The sequence below is a fragment of the Ictalurus punctatus genome, chromosome 29 (genome assembly GCF_001660625.3).
Source record: "Ictalurus punctatus breed USDA103 chromosome 29, Coco_2.0, whole genome shotgun sequence".
Classification (NCBI taxonomy): Eukaryota; Metazoa; Chordata; class Actinopteri; order Siluriformes; family Ictaluridae; genus Ictalurus; species Ictalurus punctatus.
This window is the reverse complement of record NC_030444.2, coordinates 8,382,927-8,402,022: the sequence shown is the minus strand read 5'-3', so window position 1 is coordinate 8,402,022 and position 19,096 is coordinate 8,382,927. Positions and strand designations below refer to the sequence as shown.

The window sequence follows — 19,096 nt, the reverse complement described above, 5'->3', positions numbered from 1 at the left end:
TTGCCAGGGCTGTTATTACTACAGTACCAACAATGAATGAACACTAATAGAGATGAACTAGCCTACTGTCACTTGCTCATGCAAGCTTCTCCAAAACGGACCTGTTCAACTGTGCAACTTCTTGCACTTATGACCAGGATGAGCGCCTTCACATGCATGTGGCATTGCTGACCAAGTGGTGGACTAATGGGGAAAGAGAGAGAGTGAATTTCCACAGAGGTCAGATGTAAAGCTTTTCATTTGAAAGCACCTTGTGACTGGAATAAAGTTCCGTCTTTCTTATGATCTATTACCACTGTGTTGTTTTAAGTCATCTTTATTCCAATATCTTAATACATCATGTTCATGGTACTGATGTGGGCATGTGTAGCTACTCTGCCTGGTCTATGTGCTGCATAGGTCTCATTATTTTATCCTCTTATGACTGCAATTTTACTTTCCATATGTGGTTAACTGTACGCTGTTGTTGGTGGTTCCTGTTGTATGGTGAACTGACCGCCCCCACCCGCTCTCTACTTACATGCATTGCTCTATTGTAGATTGGCTAAATGTATGAACTTGTATATATCTTATTTTCTGTTGTAAGGTCATTGTAATCATCCTAACATTTTATTTGTTATTTTGGATGGTGGTTGAAGAAGCTGAGTGAGCTAATCGCATATTCATATTTGTTTTGTGTTAGTTTTGTCTTGTCTATGTACTTGTATTTTTGTCTTCTGTTCCCCATTGAAAACGAGATGCTGCACTTCAAGGGGCTATCCAACAATAAATTGAAATTGAATAGGAGGTGCCCCAGACAAGTAAAAATAGCATAGAGGAGTGGGAACAGTAAATACTGTGCTGCCACTTGAACCTGAGCCAGTATACGAAGGAGTCCGAAAAGTCACCTCGGTCACTGTGTGAGCCCATCACATTGTCTGAGGTCACGGTTATTTTCTTTTTCTCTTTAGAAATAATGATTCTGCATTTTTAATACTGCTTTTAAAATTCTACAAAAATTCCTCTCATGACTTGGGCATCTCACACTTGCAGGACAAGTGGGTGGGATACAGGAACTACAGGTGGTGGATTTGTAGTCTACAAATTAGCTTTGCTGACTACAGGAAACTGATACATTAAACAAAAGCAATTTATTGAGGTTTATGTTAAAACAAACGGCATTATGCACCACTGTTACTGCCTTGATGAGGAAATTGCATCAGGTGATGCAATATCTGAGGCAATATCCGCACCTGAATATCCGCACACTTCTGTTAAATATTTCTGCAGGAAGTTTTCCAATGAACTTTACTTGATCTAAACAAACAAACAAAAAGTATTTGAGCAAAGCTTAAGGTGATGGCAAAAGCCACAAGAAAAAAACAAACTGGACAAGGCTCTGTTAAATACAGTATCGAAACACTTCAAAAATGTTTCATCTTTGCTGGCAACTGCGGCAAAGACAATTTCAGAATTAGATTATTCAATGACAACAAATATCACAGTCATGGCATTGTATAATGATGTCTCTTCAGCTGACTACTACTAGGATTAAAAAAGCTAAACCAGCTACAATAGTCCCAGTCCAGTGGGAAGGGTGAACGTACATTCCATGCCACAACTTTTTCAATGAATTAGGAGGTGTGTGTGAAAGGGTGAACTTCCTTCAGCAGTCACATCTAGCTTCAAATGATACAAAACAAGCAAAAGACAACAGTGGTAAGGTGTGATATGGCCCAGCATGAAGAAGAGGTTTATATAGTACTTAACATGTGACTTGCGTGCATGTACAGAAGCAGCAGCTGCAGAAGCATTGTTCATATACTCGCCTGTCTATCTCGCATCTGGAGGATTACATAAGACATTCACTAGATGGCTATCAGAGCCAAAACATCCCTGTCTGCCAGGTTTCCATGTGGAACTGTAAAATGTTTAGCAATATCAAACAATGTCAAGCAACTTTTAAAAAATTTACTCACTACAGAGTTACCACTGTCGTCATGACTGTTGTCCTGAGCTTCAATTGTCTCAATAGAAATAACCATACCTAATCTATTTCCTAATCCAGAAAAATCCAGATTTGTACACAAAACAGACTTTAAGTGGGTTTGAAGGTCAGAAGAGGTTTTTTTTTTAAATTCAAACAATAAATGGGCTAGAATAGTACTCAAGTATGCATAAATCAGTAGCCTGATTTGCAGAGATAGATGTTTTTATTGTTGAATACCTACACTACTGCAGTGTGTCAGGATAGTGAAAAGACCAAGAGATATACTCTTGGTTTAAATGTGGAATTTGGTTGGGACTCTCAGTAACACTTCGAAAGATAGTGGCACATAAAATCCTTCTCGGTAGGTAGACTGATATTTTAATAGTAATTTGTAAAATAAATAAATAAAAGAAAAGAGGAGCTTGTGAGTTTCTTTAGTGATCGCATTTGCAAACCATGCACACCACCCATGTGGGGTCACGAAACCTGGTCTGGAAACCACTGATATATTTTTGTTTTGTTTATGTTTTTGGGGTTTATAGTTGTGTTTAAATTTGTAGTGCTAAAAAGCTAGATAATTATTGTGATTGTGATTATATATGGTGCCCTCCACTAATATTGGCACCCTTGGTAAATATGAGAAAGAAGGCTGTGAAAAATTATATTTATTGTTTAACCTTCTGATCTTTTGTTAAAAGAATTCACAAAAATATCCTGCTCTCATGGATATCAAACAATTGCAAAGAAAACAGGTTTACTGAAAAAAAAAACATCCTTGTTAAATATAGGTGTGCAACAATTATTGGCACCCTTTTAGTCAATACTTCGTGATGCCTCCCTTTGCCAAGATAACAACTCAGAGTCTTCTCCTATATCTTTTAACAAAAGACCAAAAGGTTAAACAATAAAGACAATTTTTCACAAGCTTCTTTGCTCATATTTACCAAGGGTGCCAATATTAGTCAAGGGCACTGTATATTCACATTTATGTAGGTGTTTCAGGCCAGTCCTGTCTGACCCACTTTCCTAGGTAAGTTTAGTTTAATTTTACTGTCATTATATGCTGTATTTGCACGCTTGCGGTGTAACTTCTAATAATCGTTAGTTATAGCCCTAGTTATAATATTAGTATTCAGTAAAGTTAGCAAAACATTCAGGTTTTGCAAAGTGCGTGTATGTTCATGAGATTCGACTGTCATTTCTAGCCCACCCCCAAATGTCAATCACCTCACCAACTATTCCCTTTTATTTACCTTCAAATAACTTAACTTTTAGTAATAATTTGTAGAGCTGTAACTTGAATAATGCAAGTTTGGCTCCTTTCCCATTCACTAACGTGAATGGGCGGGGTTAAAAATCGTACTGCAGCCAGCCACTACAGCACCTCAGAGGAATTTTGGCTTCACTTTTAAATCCTTGTTACAACATCCACTCGTATATACAGTCATTGATTCCTACCTGTAGATAGTTCGCATTTATTGTTTGACATGCAAAAACTAAAACTCTTATAACTGTAGTTTCATCTTATATTATCCCTAGTGCTGCATAAACGGTTAAATTTTAATTTGTTGCATTTACTTGAGAAAACTCCTTCCATTTTCCTACTAAATTGAAATATCCTTTTTTTTTCCCTGGTTGAGTACATGTGACACTGCCTTCTAGTCCAGGGGTATTCAGCTAATACTAATAATGTGTGATAGTCCAGTAAGAAAATATATTTGCCTACAAAGGTCTGGATAAGCAACTAACATGACTGAATGGTGACAATAGTTGCTTTTAAATGTTTAACCATTATATAGTGACTGATTCTGCTGTCCGGAATGAAGTTCCTTCCATAACTGTCCCTCAGTGGTTGAATGAACTTCCAAACTCAATCCGAACAGCAGAATCGGTCACTATCTTCAAAAAACAGCTGAAGACACACCTCCATGAGCACATAACTAACCCTTAAAATGCGAACCCCACATTATCTTTAAATAAATAAATAAATAAATAAATAGATAGATAAATAAATAAATAAATAACTCAGGTTCCTACACCTCTACTCTGCACACTTTGCTTATCTAGAGCTCAATTATAAATCTAAAAATTATAAAGCTTTGCTTGTATTAATTCATTTGTAAGACGTTTTGGATAAAAGCGTCTGCTAAATGAATAAATCTAAATGTAGTTATTAGTTCACAGCAATAAATGACATTTTAAAAGTGGTTATATTTTATCACTTTTTACTAGCACCACAGGATCCCAAGCCTACAAACAGTTTGACCAGACTTCCCCACTCCCATAGTTATTACTTTTGATTACAATTGTTTGCATTTTTTTTGTAAACAAAATTGGTTTGTTAGATCCATAAACAGCTGGTACATTTCCATGTTAATGAATGTGTCCTTCGACATACCTTTACTCTGAATTTCTGAATTTGAAGCAGGGGCAATAAATGCATATGACTTTAATTATTATTATCCTTTAGTCAAATCATTTACATAAATGCATGTGGTTTGGTTAAACTGCAACAGAGTACCTGCTATAGAATCAGAGTTTGTTTATGTTAAAAAGAAAAAACAACTGGAGTCGCTGGACACTTTTTCATAGGCTACGTTGATTGATTGGTTCTGCTTCAGTATTTTACGACTGCTTGATTGAATCCAGTGAAATATTTCGCTAGGTCTGCATCTGGACCAAGGTCAGGTGTGATGTGTCCTCTCCTAGTGCAAACATACATTTACGTTATGTTGGCAGATACCTATGTAAATGTTTGTGCATGCACCAGCTTCGTAGATGGAAGCGTTTAAATCTACTCTTAAGCACTAGTCTTTAATAAGTAGAAGATAGTCCACAAGGGGGAATATTAACACTCATTACCCTGCTATGGATTATTATGAAGATGGCGAAAGGGTGTCAGTGGAGGTGCTGCAAGTAGCACCTCACATCATTGCCACTGTGTCTGTGATTTATTGTCGGCTGAGTCATGCAGGGTATATCATATTTCACACTGAGGGCAGGGTCAGAGTTGGCTTTACCAGGAAAAAACATCTCACCATTACTGGATGATAATATTATCTATTACTGTATTGCATATTTCCACTCAAACCTCATTCAATCTAAATCAATATTTGCTAGCTTTAAGGCACATTTCAAAAAGGGTGACAACAAAAAAAAAAAAAGATTTTAAATATGTTTTTTTTTTTTTTGTTATACTGCAGAATTCTAAACAGAGACTTTGGTATTTTTGTGCACTTGGTTTGTGCAGCAGATGTTCACAGTGTAATCAAAAGTACAAACATGACCAAGAATATTATGTTAGAAGTGTTGACTCTGGGATGTTGATACTGATAAGATATGAAGTAGTTACAGAGTAACATAATAAAAGTGGAAAAGACAGATGCATGTACATCAGGATGTAGCAGTTTCTTCACGAATTATTAGTATGTTCTGATATGAAAACTGCAAATCATGATCAACTAACCTTTTTAACACTGCTGGCCTGATACACAGGCTTAAAGCTAAACAACCTTTATCATTCCTTCATTCAGTTTTATTTAAAGTAGTACTTTTATCATCCCATTTTATCCTTTTAGCAAAGGAGCTTTAAAGAAATCTGGAAGTAGATTTAGATCCCTAATGAGCAAAACAGAGGTGATGGGGACAAAGAACACGAGGAAGAAACCTTCAGAGGGTGGGTGATATTGGGATTATAAATCCATCCATCAACCAACCATTTTCTGTACCGCTTATCCTACACAGTGTCGCGGGGAGTATGGAGACTGTGTATCTCAAAGGGACTTAAGGTACAAGGCAGGAAACACCCTGGACAGGTTTCCAACCCGTCTCAGGGAGCAATCGTGCACACACTCCCACCCATTCACACACTACAGATAATTTAGAGATGCCAATCAGCCTACAGCACATGACTTTGGATTGGGGAGGAAACTGGAGTTTTTATGAGTACAGCATAAGTTCTTAGGTACAAGTCTATGTTACCGCATGAGATTAGGGCTGCAACTAACAGTGATTTTCATGATCGATTAGTTGGCCGATTATTTTTTCGATTAATCAATGAATTGGATTGAGGCAAACTTTCAGTACCATTCTTTTATTTTTGTTTATTTAAGATAAAATCCACAAACTGAGCGTTACAAATATAAACTTCAGATTAAAACTTTATGTAACTGTCTGTTCAATTATATAAGACTGAAAAGAACCCAATACACACAGACACACACCAGAATATATATTAATAATTTAGGACTGTAGTTTAATTCAGTGCTTTTTGTGCATCCATAACATGAATACTTGTATAAGTATTTATGCATAAATTTTTTATGGATGCACAAAAAGCACTGAATTAAACTACAGTCCTAAATTAATAATAATAATAATAATAATAATAATAATAATAATAGTATTTATTATTATTACACAATAATAATAATAATAATAATAATAACAATAATAACAACAACAACAACAACTCACTTCCACTGCACCTTGTGGTTTCTGATACTCACTGCCTTTAGACATATTATTTTGGATATAAACATAAGTTTGTGCTCGTGCATCACTGTCATGCTTCCGTGCTACGCAATCTCTGCGTAGATTCTTAAAAAAGTTCGATCTTCTCCACGGTGTTTAATATAAAATGCTTCCCTGCCTTAGAGGACTTGGAGGTCGCACACTTTCTTCCTCAGTCAATTGTCGATTAGGCTTCCTGACTGATGGTGACTGAGGTCATGTTGGGAATAAAAGGTACCGCTAACATAAACCGTAAATTGAAGAAAGTAATTTCCGTTGACTCTGGGTATCTGCTAAAGCTAACGGTGTCACAATACGTGTGTGTGACATCATGCGCCATCAACTAGGAAGCAGCTTATACTTCTGGTTAGTAAAAAAAACCCACAGTGTTCCATTTGAGATGGTATTACCTTTCTAAAATCCACACACTAGACGGTAGAGTACACAGTGCATAGTGTAAGTGTGTAGTACTTCATTTGGGACACAACTTTAGCATTTACTCTCCGAAGCGTGTTTTCTGAACAGAAGTAATGCAGTGAGAAAACGTACCGCCTGCTGTGCGCAGCCCAACTAATCAATAATGAGATTGGTTGACAACGATAATCAGTGATTATCGATTTTATCGATTAGTTGTTGCAGCTTTAATTATAACCAACAAACCAACGTGAGAGAAGTGATAGCATAACCCAAGGCAGCTATCCATAAATACATCCATCCATTTTCTGTACCGCTTATCCGACACAGGGTCGTAGGGGGCCTCAAGCCTATCCCAGGGAACTCGGGGCACGAGGCAGGGGATACCCTGAACAGGGGACCAGCCCATCACAGGGAACAATCATACACACTACAGACGGCAGCTAATAATAGCTAACTTTCATAAGAATTTACTACCAATTGTAAGACCTTCGCTACCATGCAGCGTAGCTTGTTAAGGTTGTCCAGCAACACCTTTTTAAATGAAAGCCAGCTTGGAATATTTGCAAACAAAAAATTATTCCAAGTCCAAGCCGTGTCTTGCGCTGAGGAGAGGCTTCAGTCTGGACACTCTGCCAAAAAGACCAGAAGGGTGGAGTGTTGCAGTGATGGGAGAAACTTGCAGAAGGTCAACCATCTCCACATATGATCTCTGGAGTTCAACCAGAGTGACACTGTGCAAAAAAAAATATATTGCAAGACAAAAAAACAAAAAACAAAAACATTTTGCATTGTTAACCGCTGCATGACTCAATGCAGTTTCAGTGACAGCTCCTTACCTTACACTGTCTGTGTGGGTGTGTGTGTGAGTGTGTGTGTGAGTGAGTGTGAGAGAGAGAGAGAGAGAGAGAGAGAGAGAGAGAATTATAACTCGTTTAGTCACATTTTTAAACAGGTAACTTGATCTTGTTTTAACTTGCGCATTGGACTTTCTCTAGAGCTAAGCTTGGAAATACACCTCTGTCTCTCTCTCGCGCACTCTCTCTCTCACTCACACACACAGTCTAGACACACTCGAAAAACGAGACTACTCTGTCTCATTAGCACACAAAAAAAAATAAAAACAACAACAAAAACACAACGCATAGACCTAAACAGTACTAATCCCAAACTGCATACTACCGCACTAAACAGTACGTGATAATAGTGCACTACTGGTAGTAGCATTGCATACTATTAAGTACATTAGTATGCGGTTGAAACCAGCTTGTTTGGTGGGCTTGGTCCATTTTTAACAGCATGAAAAACTAACCGCAGCATTTTAAGAAACCATGAGAGACATATCTAGCACAATACACTTATATGAACGAAAAAAAAATCCTTCTTAAAATCCGTATGATTTTTATTTATTTATTTATTTCAAAAACCTCCTTTGTGTGTGTAAGAGCGAACTGCCAGAGGGAGTGTGCAAGGGGGAAACGCAAAGCCCTCAGGGTGTCTTGTCTCTCCTTCAAGTTTAAGAGCAAAATATACCAACTCTACACACATTATCACGTCATATATTCCTATGAAAGTAATGGGGATTTTTTTTCCCAAAAGAGAGGGCTTGAATTATATATATATATATATATATATATATATATATATATATATATATATATATATATATATAAAAACCCAGAAGAGATGCAACAAAGGAGCAGCTAGTGAAGAAAGCAGTAGTAATACAGCAACACATGTGAGTGTGCATGTCAACAAAGAGCTCTCTACACGCTCCTATGGCATATTCACTGATCAAGCTCTTAAATACGTATCTTTTCGTCATATTTTTCAGTGTCGGTTATTGTTAGCATGTAAGTAAAGACACGTGAATGAGCTAAAGGATGTTGTTTAACTATAAGAGACCGGATTCACAAGAGCATAATGAAACGCTGCAGCAAAATGCCGTATTTTGTCGTTAATCGTCGTAAATGTAAACATAAATAATATTATTTTATTAATAATTAATCACTTATTTTAACCATGTGTGGGTTTGTTCATTTTATTTATTTTTTTAAACAAGGCACTCAACTTAAAAATAAATGCATTTGGAAAGAAAGAGTTAAACATATTGCACACTTACCCTACACAACAACTAAAACGATATTTGAGAGTTGACTAAATGTGCAAATCACACCAACTCTGCTCTCCTTTCCTTTGCCAAGGTTTAATTTTCCACTCTCGTCCTTTGTCACGTCCCCAATATTCTCTTTATCTCTCACTTTTCTTCCGTCTTTGTTATTTCTGCCTTGCCTCTCGCAGATTCAATCTGTTGTTTTCCTCTTTCTCAAGTAGCATGTAAAAAAAAAAAATCCTGCACAAAATATGGACCCGTCAATCAAACAGAGGGACGAAGTTAGTTTCAGTAAAGGTAGGGGTATTTATATTGTGTTGCAATCTCTAAATCTGGTGAGGATAAAAAAAATCGAAAGGAAATCGACAGAGAAATGATACGGAGTTGTAGTATTTAACGTAATGTTTGGTATTTATCAATGCGTCGCTAAATACCGGTCTAAATAAGGTTATATATATAATACGCCTCCCCCCACGTTTTTCCTGAAATGGTACGGTTCGGCTGTTCAAGTAGCAAGTGGAACAAACCGCGCTCACATTCCAAGGTTCTGGTTACAACTGTGAGGAGTGATAACTGTTATTGCTGAATTATATATATATATATATATATATATATATATATATATATATATATATATATATATACACACACACACACACACACACACACTTCATACCCTTAGGCTGCCCAAACTTGTCAAAACATTCCCTTAAGAGTGAAAGAGGTTTGGTTGTCAGTAATAGGAAATTCCCCAAACCACACATTGTGGCAGTCAGCATATGAACGTCCTAGGACGTGAGAAGAAATACACAATACACAAAAGAATAGAGAACTTGCTCCTGTCAAAAGTACCTGTGATGGAAAGAAAGAAAGCATGATGTACCATATATTTTGTAGCCTAGCATATGGTTTGGGGCTAAGCCCTCAAACCTGACTGAAAAAAAAAAACAACAACCGAATCTACCACAGAAATTCACTACAAATACCATTACAAACAATGAGCTAACCATTAAAACCATTACCATTGCCATTGTTGGTCCTATTGGCAACAAATTACCAGTAGAGACCCACAGGGGCCCATTACCATTTCCATTAAAACCAATACAATTCCCATTAGAACCATTACAAATTCTATGAGGGTTACTATTGGTTGTTTTTGTTTGTTTGTATGTTTTTCAGCTCCGACCATCAAATTCAGAAATCTCATTGATGTCTCACTTATAGACAGCCAGAATCAAACCCTTTTTTTAAATCAAATGAAATGCATGAACTGCACACACATCACCTTTAGCTTCAGAAGTAAGTACTTCAGACTGAACACATGCCTCTCCAGGATACGATGTCCATATTCAAGAATGTAGAGGTGTGATGATATACTGCAGTATGTGCCATAGTATGAATATCAGAAAGTTGTGTAATGAATAAAACACGACGGGGTGTGCTGTTAAAGGAAAATAATCAACAACGGGGGTATTTTCTTATAAGTGTTTTGTCCCTCTTATACCACAGCAATTTGCCAAGATAACATTAAACGAACTACATCTCATCCTCTGGAGACTCCTTCGGTAAATGTTAAATAAATCTCCTTAAAGAAAGCTTCATCATATAAACAAGGGTAAATTTTTCCTTCTTAAATAACAACCTTTTTTAACCCCTAATTATTATTAGACTTAGATTATTCAGAGTGTCAACTATACACTTCTTTTTGTGCCCTGTAAAACGCATGACTCAACTGGAACCATGCTATAAGCAGTTAATAATAAAACAAATGTTGCACAGTTAATTGTGATTTCAGATCCGTCACTTTCCACTTTTGGCAGCGAAATCATTGTAACTGTACATAGCTTGGAGATGTTTCCTCATGTTCACATCAAACAGACACAACTGTGAGCATTTACTATAACACACACACACACACACGTCACTGTACTTCTTGTCTTGGATACATAAGTAACCTACAGCAGGCTGTTGGGTAGCTATGGAAACACAAATAGGAAAGTTCTGAGCAGCAAGAGGGTGCCACAAATTTAATGTCAATCACGCTGATATGCCTTCTGTCAGAAGCTGTAAGAAGCAGTGCTGAAATTTGAATGTAACATTTTAAAAAATGACCCATGAGCTAGCAAATGACGCCCAATATTTCTGCTCTTCTGTTCCAATATCTCACTACAGACTGCACTAACAGTATTCCTATCATTTCTTTGGCCAAGCTGAGTGGGCTGTCTTATGTCAATTTATGCAGTAATATGCAAATATGATAATGGTAGTGACATCACACCTTTTAGGAATTTAAAAAAGGTTGTCCTTGAAGCTTAGTTTTCTGTATAAATGTATGTTTAAGCTTAGGGCTGCATGATTAATCATAGTTTTATCGTTATCAGAATGTGAGTTTCCACTATAAGCATTGAAATTGCAAACAGCAGTAATGTGATTCTTGTTCTTGTTTGAGTAAGTGTGTCCACCTGAAGATAATATCATTAGCGTACAACCGCAGAGTATAAACATGCATGTGAATAGCCGAACGCACTGCTACTGCTAGCTATTAGAGTGAAAAAGATGAGTGTGGTCAGGCCAAGTGCAGAATAAACAGCAAGGGGCAGGAATAAAAGTGAGGAAGTATCGGTCGTGAAAAGTGGAAGCTTTTCAGTTTTAAACAAGACAACCGTCTCATTCTCAGTTTTAACACGGTTAAGTGGCTTTTAAAACAAACTGTACTTCTTTCTAAGAGCAGTTTTAGTTGTGATTACTTTTTAATCCCAGTTAAGTAAATATGTAAAGAGACATAATTTTACAATGTTTACGATGTTATATTCAGCTGTTTTTAATGCAGCTGTACCTGTAGAATCTCAAATAATGTCCCCTATATACAGTATAATGCACTACATTGGGCGTACAAGGTGATTATGTTATACCCTAGGCATGAGTACAGAAGTAGTGAACATGACGTGATAAGGTGAAAGTCTCTTTTTTGTTGTCAGGCCATACATTTTTTAAATATTCCTGCGTGAAGATGCATTGAAGGTGCAGGCCATATGCCAAATGTTTGCAAATGTATTGTTTGTGTTAATGCTAGAAAAACATTTTTATATGATTAAATGTATTGCATGTCACGTCCTTATTACTATATCCAACACCTGTATGAAATAAAGCATATAGCATATAGCCTTATTTAAATAGTACATCAAGCTCTTTTATTTAAGAAAAAAAACAACAACAAACAAGGAAAATACAGCTTTTCATCTAATGAATGAGCCCCACTTATCAGTAACAGTGCTTGGCTCAGGGGCTACTGCTGTTCTTGATTAAGTCATGGAAGTCAACACCCCCCAAAACTGCCATTAATGTTGTTTGTGTCAAAACTGATAAAGGAGAGGAGCAAAATGAAAACACCCTCAAGTGTCAATATAGAGCCACCTCTGCTCACACAAACAAAAAAAATTCTTCATCGTAACTGATCTTGGGTGATTTATTGTTTTTAGGAAACTTATTGCCTTAGCACCTAAATCCCAACTGTTTGTCTGTTCCTAAAATCTTCTGTTTGCTCTAAAGAGTTTGCGTTCAGGTTCGAGGTTACAGGGTAAAACCAAAGATAACAGGACTATGAAAGAAAAGCAAATAAAAATCAAGGTCCAGTTTATCAGTTACCTGAGGCAATATTTTCCAAAAGGGACCATTGCACCAGGCATAAATGTACTGTATTAATTAAAAGGTAGAATTTATTCCTCACTGACATAATCAATGGATTTCTTTTTTTTTTTTTATTTTTTTTTTTTTTACACCTAATCACCTATGTGGTAAACGCTGGATGTGTTCACTTCCTTTAAATAACCTTAGGTCTCTGCCTAGCCCTTTTGTTGGTTTTGATTCTAATAATACCTGAAATCATGCACTTGCATCCATGTGTCTGCTACATGACAGTGCCTAAACTCATAAACACATATCCATGTGATCCATATGAGCAAGTATAATCTACAGAATTCTCTAAAAATTACCTAATGTAATCAATTTTTTGTTATTGTTTTGCATTCATTTATCATTTAAATTTTTTTCTGTCGAAACATAATTCACCTTAATAAGCAATAAATTGTCTTAAAATTGAATCTGCATTATCTCAAATTATATGCTATATGTTCACAAGTTCCAAGTCTCACATGTTTAGTCATTTACAGTACTTAAGACCTAGATTGTTAGTTGTTGCACTTACTGTATCACTTACACTGATCAGCCATAACATTAAAACCAGCTGCATAACATTGTGTAGGTTCCCCTTGTAAAACAACTCTAACCTGCCGGGGCACGGACTCCACAAGAACTCTGAAGGTGTGCTGTGGTATCTGGCACCAAGATGTTAGCAGCAGATCCTTTAAGTCCTGTAAGCTGCGAGGTGGGGTCTTAAAAAATCAATATATTGACATCATGAACATGTTGCCAGTGTACCCAATTAAACATTATTCATTTTTCGAGTACATCTTAAATAAAATGTACAACCTTCACAAAGTTATATTTTTTTTTAACAAATCACAAGGTCATGCACTGATGCAGTAGGACATCAGGAAAAGGTATACCCAAATACTGTTAAGATTATGGTTATATATGTGGTTTTATAAACCCTGAATAATAGCCAGTGCATGGTGAGGCCTGGATAGGAACCACACAGATCTTCTCAAGCAGCACGCTTCGAAATAATCCCAGTGAGAAAAAAGTGGCATGTCTAAATAGGAGCTGGGCGTCCTGCCCATCCAAAGGCCAGGGTGATGATGCCCACCTCCCTGTGGTCCCTGTTAGACAGTTGGTCTAATAATATGATGGCTACCTTTTGGGTTATGTAGTACCATAGGTGGACCAGGCACAGCAGGGAATGTTCTGCAGCTGCCATGATGAGTCCTATGATCCTCAGCAGAGGGCGGTACCACATATGATGACCTGACTTAATCTTATTTTCCTAGTCTTTCCGGGGAATCTTTAATTGTTGAGGGTTGCTGTTTGGGGCTTGTCCCACAAGATGGGCAGGGGGCACCCAGCCATGTGTTAGGAGCCTGAAGGTGTGATTATCCCTCCTTAGGGCTTGGGGTTTCTTTGGCAATGGGTCAAAAGAGATATCACAGATACACAAGGCAGAATACACAGAGTTGATTTGCACAGCCAGGTAGTATTAACCTAATCTGACACTGTGCATAAACCATACCACAAAAAGTGAGCTCTTAACAAGTGAACATATCTTGAATATATACATATATCTTATATGTGATTTCTAATAATATAATAAAAATGTTAGATACATTTGCCTGTATTCAAGATATTTTCACTAGCTGTATTGTAAATTCTCACTAGAAAGGCATAAATGTATTAGCATTCAATAACGCACATCTGGACATAGAGCTTTGTCTAGTGAGACTATACCAATACGATGCAGACATCCACATCAGGCATGTGACTAAGTACCTAAGTACCAACCTGTTTGTGATCCACCATATTAACAAGAGTTAGGACAGGTGTGAGCTGTTCGTCCAAGTCCCCCGTTAAAGCTTTCAAGAATATCCTTGCACTGTGCCATGGTAAATTCTGCTGCATCCGTAATTGTGCAAAAGACCCTTATCCAGTGCTGGGTGGTTAGCACCATCCAATCCATGTTTTCAGAGTACCGCCACAGTTAGTTTAGAGCCTGTGATCAGCACCTACAAGCTAGGAGGGACTGACCTAGACCCATTTTCAGACTTACCACTGCAAATTTGGTTTTAAAATGCACTTAAATTACCACAAAAATTATTAAAAGTTATAAACTTGATGATACCCTGCAGTATCGTTTAAAAAAAACTTTAACAGAATATATCACACAATATACACTTCATGTGTATAATATTAAATATTATAAACACTACGAACCAAAACCCTAGTGGCAATGAACTCACTGGAAGCTACATTGCTAATGCCAATGCTAATATTGGTTTAGGCAACTACAAACTTAAAACACAAAATTGTTGTTTGACAATGTCTTTGTACTGTGATGAACCCTGAATTGAATCTTCTTCAACCAGAGGAACAACTTGTAAAATCATACATGGTTGTATTCCATTAGTTATTTACTGTGATCAGACTTGTCAAAAGCTGTGGTCTAGGGTTGTAGTCAAAGACTGGCAAGATCAAGTCAGGCCTTAAGTGGGTTGAGGCGAAGTCACTGAGACAAGTCCAAGTACAAATGCCAAAATGTCTGAGAATGAAATCAAAAAAGAAAAATGTGATACAGTCAGATGAATCATCCTTCACCATTGTTTTCAAAAAGTGGCCAGAGCATTTTGTTGGCCTGGTATGCTTCCTCTTAGTAACTGCAGAGTGTCTGCAAATCGATAACAAAGCTCTTCTGACAGATTGCCTTAACCTTTGATAAAACATTTCTCTCTTGAAGGGAGTGGTCGCTTTCAGCATGATTCTGCCTCCTCCACAGCGCATGAGGGCTCACTGAATGGTAGATGTTGATAAGGATGAAAATTATGTTCATAGGCACCAGATCTCAACTCAACTGAACACTAGTGGAAGATTTTGGAGTGACATATTAGACAACACTCTCACTCTCCACCACTACAAAATACCAACTGCGGGAATATCATTTCAATGAATGGTGCTTCATATCTTCAGGACAGTTCCTAATATTCACAGAAGACACATTAAGACTGTTCTGATAAACTGTGGTGGCCTAACACCTTACTAGGACACTATATCTTGGTCTGTCCTTTCATCTTTGGCCTGTTTTATTATTGAATACTTTTCAGTGCTTTATGTAATTTTATGGCATCCCTTTTAAAATATGAAGCTGCAGGCAGAAATCGTGATATACCTGATGTGTTAGTTGTGTTGAGTTCTTCTACCGCTTACTCCTTTTCAGGGTCACGGGGAACCTGGGGCCTATCCCAGGGAGCATCGGGCACAAGGCGGGGTACACCCTGGACAGGGTGCCAGTCCTGTATGGTTATTGTGCCATTAATATTTCATACTGTGCCATTAATATTTCATACTATTTCATACATGGAATCTATGTATTCCAGCAGCAATTCTCAGGCCAAAACTGTGTTATGATCATGTTTCATGCTTTTTTTTTTTTTTTTAAATGACTGAGAAGTGAGCTGAGCAGATGAAGGTTAAGCCTAAAGCTTTAACCACTGAACCTCCACTGACAAACGATTTCTGCTTGCTAGTACTAATGCAAAAAAGTGAAATGTGAGTGTTTTTCGGAATGTTCCATTATTGTGTGTGTGTGTGTGTGTGTGTGTGTGTGTGTGTGTGTGTGTGTGTGTGTGTGTGTGCGTGTGTGTGTGTGTGCAGACAGCTGCAGTGCTCTGGGTGGGGAGCGTGACTCTTTTCCTCTGATGACCTGTGATTGGCTGCTGGGATTTACATCACACTGGTGACCTAGTTTAGTGGAGCAGCATCCATGACATCAGCATTGTCTTTATCATGCCTCACAGACCCCCTCTCTCTCTCTCTCTCTCTCTCTCTCTCTCTCTCTCTCTCTTTCTCTCTCTCTCACACCCACACCCACATGCACTGCCAATACCTAATTTTATATCTTTTATCAGAACTCTGGATAAATCGTAATGGATCACTGCACCTGTTCGTGAAAAACACTCTAACACGTGACCCAAGATCTTCTGAAAAAAATTCTGAATCAGTTTCCTTTCCAAAGCACTGTCTCTGCTCTGGAAGGCACCTGAGATTAACTGACAATGACAGTTCTTGATGGCAAAGTGCAAAATGACAGTTGATGTCTCTGTCAATTAATATTGGACATAATTTCATATTGAAGTGGTTAATATTGATATACCACCATTTAATAATGGCGTAATCTATGTAGATGTAGTATTATTTCATGTTATAGCATTTAAAGCTGCAGTGGCCTGTATTCACAGTCACATCTGTCAGGTTCAATTAGGCAGAAATAGGTCATGGTATGATAACAGAACCAGTAGGCATGAGCTAGCCAGTTGATGTCAGCCAGTTAGTTAAAAATCCAGGTTATAACACAATACATGGAAAACACCAAGCATTTCTGGGAAGGAAACCAATACAATACAGTGAGAAAATGATATATTAAACAGGCTTATTTTAATAGCTGTCAAGTGAGAAGCTCTGGTGCACATTTGGCGTTCCAATTAATCCCAAAGCACAGGCATATCCACCTTGGCAAACCATATCTTTATGGACCTCACTTTTGTGCACAGGAACACTGTCATGATGAAGTTTGGGCCCTGTGGTTTCGGTGAAGGGAAATCTTATGTTACACAATACAGCAACATTCTAGACTAGTGTGTGCTTACACATATGGGTCTGATGGCAAGGTGTCCACATATTTTTGTCCATATAGTGTACAGTATGTTCTTGTGGGTTTCCTCCAGCTTCTCTGGTTTACTCTGCCCTCCTAAAAACACGCCAGTATTGACTACACTAAAGTTAAGGAGTGTGTGAATCTGTGTGTTCACTGGCACCCATAAAGGGTGGATTCCCACCTCACACCCAGTGTTCCTGCTATGGACTCTGGAGCCACCTCAATTTATATAAATGTGTTTCATTAATCCAGTCACACTATGACATTAGTTTGGTACTTGTTAAATTGCTCTGTCTGTATAGTTTTCTGTTATATTGCACACAATTTTAATGGGGGAATATAGGAATATAATATTACCATACCAAACATACCACTTTGTACCACTCTTATTAAGGACCTTCTGGATATATTGTGGTTCACATGGAAATACACACAAAAACTGAGCAACAACTGAGGATCAGCTTGCATGTAAAGTTGCAAAATCTCACCAAACTGGTGATTTAATAGCTTGGCTCAGGTTCTGATGAGTTTACCATACAAAACTGACCTGAAGGAAAATCCATTTAACAAAGACTTATTTCAAACCCTGGTTTGATGACTTTTTTAAAGTTAAACAGGACAATGTGTTCAATAATTAATTTAATTATTGGATTTATATTGGTAGGATGATAGTGAAAGGTTATAGAGAATACATAGCTGACTAGAATTTGTTTCATTACCAACTGTGAACATGAATGAACAGTATGTTGAACATGGTTGCATGTGAAGTATATTATAGTATATAATTTCTTATTCTGTATATTTATGAATTGAGAATGATCTTATTCCATTGGTGGAATATTCACAGGTGATTACACAGCCTTTGAAATGTTATTTGTGGATACACCAGCATTATCTGACCTCTGCAATGGCAGAAGTAATATAGAGACACATAGAGAGAGAGAGATATCAGTGCGATATACATAGGAAGAAGAGGAAAAACAGAGCAGAGGTCTGGAATGAGAGATCCTGTTTCTCCTCAGGAGAATTGTAATCCCTCCTCTTGTTTTCCTCCCTTCCTTTTTCTCTGTTGCTCCCTCTGGCTGCTTGGGTCACTTCTTTCTCTCCACCTTTTCTGCACCTCAGACTGGACTGTAAACTGCAAGGACTGCAGGCCAAGAAGCAAGCTGCTCTCTCTCTCTCTCTGTCTCTCTCTTCTCTCTCTGTCTATCTCTCTCTCTCTCTCTCCTCCTCATTTTGTTCTCTCTCATCTATATTCCACAGAGCCATTCATGGAGCAATAGCGATATAAAGAGCACACTCTGCCTCTAACACACCACACACATGTCCTGTTGGGAACTATTGTCCATTTAAAAATCTTTCAAAAAAAACGATCTTTCAAGAGCAGCCTCCTGAACAAACACATGATCAAAAGCAAAGTGATTCCGGTATTTCAACTCACGCAATTACAAACACACACTCTCAACTCAGAAAGAGCCAGATTCTCAGCAGGAGCCAGGAGCGATAAATCGCCTCTAGGGCGTTTCAGTACTTGTTTGCTTGCTTTCTCAGTCTCTCACTCTCAGTTCTTCTTTCTCTATCTGGCTCGGTTTGTGTCATTTTCTGTTTTTTCCCCCCTCTTCACTTTCCAGAAGACTATGACTCACACCAGCAAGTGCATGTGATCAGTAGTTACATTTTAATCCATCTATCCATACTGCTTATCCTACACAGGGTCACTTGGGAGCCTGGAGCCTATCCCAGGGAGCTCAGGGCACATGGCGGGATGCCA

General features: G+C 37.7%; 1 protein-coding gene across 2 annotated transcripts in view; it reads right to left on the bottom strand.

The window, feature by feature from the left end:
* The window catches only part of ndrg2 (NDRG family member 2), a 45,041-nt gene extending 31,731 nt beyond the window's left edge, over window positions 1-13,310 (bottom strand). The window contains exon 1 of one of the 2 annotated variants that reach the window (XM_053677311.1): window positions 13,225-13,310. The gene's annotated coding sequence lies outside the window, so the exon portion shown is untranslated. 2 annotated transcript variants of the gene reach the window in all.
* Window positions 13,311-19,096: the final 5,786 nt, after the last annotated feature.